Genomic DNA, 4,365 nt, shown 5'->3' with positions numbered 1-4,365 from the left:
ACACATATACACAAATATTTACCCTTGGATCCCAAAATCGAGACTACTAGATTGATTTTTTCATTATATTCATTTCAATATTACAATACATATTTATACATGTCGAAGCATCCAATACCATGGACCAAAAACCATCACATCTAAACTAATGGACCGAAAACCATCACGTCCAGAACTATAGACCGAAAACCATCACGTCCAAAACTATGGACCGAAAACCATTGCACCCAAAACCATGTGTGAAAACTATGCACAAATTTACCATAGGTAGGTCTGCCCAACCTAATATAGGATCCAAAAAAAAATTCTAGGGGCGTTGCCCTAGACCCCATAGAGAAGGGCTACTCGCCCCCCTCAAAACCCCTGTGACCCCCTTGTTGCGCAATCGGCGCAACGAAGGGGCTCCGCCCCTCCTCTAACCTCCCGGTTAACTACGTGGGCTAGTCGTGGAAAGAATATAACACAACCCAACATTCTCCCACTTGTTGTTTTCTTTCGACAAGGGGCCACAAGAGAGATTAGTCATTTATCAAGCCCTACAATGTCCATTGTTTCTCTACACCAAGATAACTTCTTAGAGCTCACAAATTTTTTCAATGCATCTATAGTATTCTTCAAAGTGTCCACCTTTACCAGCAACACCTTTTTTTCTTCTATCATATCGCTCACAAAGTGATACTGAACATCAATGTGATTTGTCTTTGAATGGTAAGCAGGTTCTTTGCCAAGAAAATTTCACTTTAGCTGTCACAGTCTATCCTTATAGCTCCCTGTACTAACCCCATACTTGAACACAATATCTGCAACCAAACTACTTCCTTGCTTGCATGAGTGGCTGCCATGTATTGTGCCTCTGTAGTTGATAGTGCCACTACAGATTGTTTCTTACTCATCCAACTGACTACACCTCCAAATAGGTTAAACACATACCCACTTGTAGATCTTCTCTGATCTAGATCTCCAACCCATTTTGCATCAACAAAGCCACGAATATCCAACACTTTGTCCAATCCTAATCTTCCTTGGTAGCACAAACCATAATCACTAGTGCCACGCAAATACCTGAAAACCCGCTTCACTGCTGTCCAATGCTCCTTCCTTGGTTTTGACATAAACTTGCTCAATACTCCCACTGCATGTGCAATGTTTGGTTTAGTACAGACCATCGCATACATTAGGCTACCAACTGCACTTGCATATGGAACATGGGACATATCCTCTTCCTCTTCTTGTGTCTTGGGACATTGTTCAGCAGATAACTTTACACCTATAGGAATATGAACCTTCACTGGTTTACTATCTTGCATATTAAACCTCTGCATTATTTTCTTGACATGCTTCCTCTGGTTTAACCAGAGCTTCCTCTTTACCCGATCTCTTTTAATTCCAATGCCCAAAATATAGTTTGCAGCACCAAGATCTTTCATGTCAAATTTGGAGGACAATTGGGTCTTCAAATCCTGGATAATTTCTTTGTCATTTCCAACCAGCAACATATAATCCACATACAAGACCAGATAAGTAACACGGTCACCAATTAATTTAAAATACACATAGTGATCTGCCTTTCTTCTGGTGAAGCCAAGTCCCCTATAAATGTATCAAATTTTTGATACCACATCCTTGGTGACTATTTTAACCCATACAGAGGCTTTTTACTTGCATACCAGTTCTTTCTTACCCTTCACCACAAAGCCTTCAGGTTGCTTCATGTATATCTCCTCTTCTATATCCCCGTGAAGAAATTTTGTCTTCACATCCATCTATTCTACTTCAAAATCAAAAGCAGCAGCAACAGATAAAAGTAATCTAATAGAAGCTACCTTGGTAACAGGAGAAAAAATATCACCAAAATCAATTCCTGGAACCTGGGAATAACCTTTTGCTACCAACTAAGCTATGTATTTCTCCACCTTTCCTTCTGCATTTGTCTTCTTCTTGAACACCTATTTGGTGCCAATGGGTTTCCTTCCAGCCGACAACTCCACTAGATCCCAAGCCTCATTTTTGTGCAAAGATGCCATTTCATCAACCATGGCCTCTTTCCAGAGTTTTCCATCCTCTGTGTTATATACCTAGGGGGATAATATGGGGTACCAAGGGAGGTACCCAAGGTAATAATGGGATGGGCCATAGTAATAAATAAGGTGGTTAACCCATATCATGTAAGGGACCACAAGTAGTTAATAATAATGTAATGGGCCCATGGTATTAGTTTGATGGTATGAGGGAACCATGGTAATGATCCATGGTATTGTATGTATGAGGCCTATATAGAGGCTAGAGACTCCATGTCAAGGGAGAGTGATGGATTATTGTATGAACAAGCATATGGCTTGTGGAGTGTTCTCCTTCCTTAAGGAGTGAATGTATGGTGTTGCCCTACCTTAAGGGTTTGATCAATAAAGAAGCATTTCTATCTATTTCTATCTTGTTCTTTCTTGGGTTGTTTTCTATTCTCATATATTCTTGGGTTAGATCTACAACAAGTGGTATCGGAGCACTTTCTTGGGCACAAAAGTGGAGATTTTTTTTTTAATTTTTGCAGGATTTCGGGGGTGGCGAGTTTGCAAATCAGATCTGTATGTTTTGGTGAAATATCTGAAAAATCTAATTGCAGATCTGTATTCTTTGTGAAAAAATAGCCGATTTCAAAAAAAAAATCGGTTGAATCGGAGTCCGGATGAAGGAGATATCGCTGATCTAAAAATTAGTGGGGTTGTAGACAATTTTTCAGGGCAGCGAGTTTGCGGCGTAGATCTGCACGTCCTGGTGCACGATCTGCAAAATCTAATTGTAGATCTAGATTTTGTGTTAAAAAACACTCGATTTCAAAAAAAAAAATCAGTCCAATCGGAGTCCGGATGAGGGAGATATCACTGATTTAAAATCAGCTCTTTTTGCAGAAATTTTGGTGACGGCGGGAGAGTTGCAGCGCAGATCTGAAATTCCAAGTGCCTGGATCAAGATTTCTACCACATGAGCAGACGCATAATGATTGTTCTATTTCCAAAAACAGGTCATAATAGGGATTCTGAGCAATATTGACTAAACTGTGACAATTTCAAATTTTCACCAAGTAAGTGATTTTTTTTCAAAACTCTCTTCATGGCTTTTAGCAAGGTTCTTTATTTTACAGGAAAAGATAGTGGTCCTATTATTGAAGAATACATAAAACAAAAGAAGTGGGTATGGAAAAACAAATGGAAATGGTGGGCAGTGGAGGATTTTATAGATGAGGCGGCCACATGGTGGGGATTACTTAACCAAACGAAGTGTTACAACCTGCCTGATGAAGCATTTGAAAAATTCCTTTTAGAAAAATGGTCTCATGCTAGAAAACAAGATAAGGAGAAACATATGGGGTTATTTCCTACTGGTATATCTTTGATTTAAAAGGAGAAAATCGTTGTGTCTATAAATCCTAGTTGCAAGCAAAATCTTATAAGTGTTAATTTGGCAAAAAGATTGCAAGTTCCAACACAACACATTGAAACTGCACAGATTGATAATGAGGATGTTCAAGTGTATAAGGATTTGAAGATTTCTATGGATAAGTATGTGTTGCATGGTGATTTTTATGCTTCAGAGATAGATAATATAGATGTTGTTTTGCGATACCCGTGGATGAAATCAGTGGGTACTATAAATATTAATGTGCAGAAGAAATTCCTGAAGCTCTGGTATAAAAAGAAGAAAATTGCATTACAGGATATTTCCATCAATAAACAGGTAGAGTCCACGGAGGTTGACGCAGAAGATGTTCCAAGGAATGACATGTCAGATGATGAGCAGTTGATGGTCGACAATCAAACACAAACAGAGGCTGAAGCCGAAAAGGTAACAGGTGCTGACACATCTGATGAGGGTTCAGTGGTTGAAGTCATATTGGAAAAGAAGACACCACAACAGGCACCACAACAGGGTGAATTAAAGAAAAAGACACTTTGGGTTAAAACTTCAACATATCATCACCCACATCACCCCGCAAGACAACAACCAACAAGATGGCAACCAATTAGCCACAAGGACAACAACCCCCGTGTGACGGATAGCGAGGAGCGACGATCCACCTACTACACACAGAAGAGATGCCACGGTCAACTTCCATCTCAAGCGAGCGAGGCACTAGGGAGATCGAGGGTTCACCTTTCTCTTGGATGGCTAGATGCACGTTCATGGTACCAGTGGACTACTCTTTTGAGTAGATCTTATTATTTGTGTTCTTCCCATGTTTCGGGGACGAAACATGCTTAGGGGGGTGGAATGTTATATACCTAGGGGGGATAATATGGGGTACCGAGGGAGGTACCCAAGGTAATAATGTAATAATGGGATGGGCCATAGTAATAAATAAGGTGGTTA

Source organism: Pinus tabuliformis, chromosome Q (genome assembly GCF_031772625.1).
Source record: "Pinus tabuliformis cultivar Carrire ecotype Pingquan chromosome Q, CPIR1, whole genome shotgun sequence".
In the NCBI taxonomy this organism is placed as follows: Eukaryota; Viridiplantae; Streptophyta; class Pinopsida; order Pinales; family Pinaceae; genus Pinus; species Pinus tabuliformis.
Note: the sequence above shows the minus strand (reverse complement) of the source record.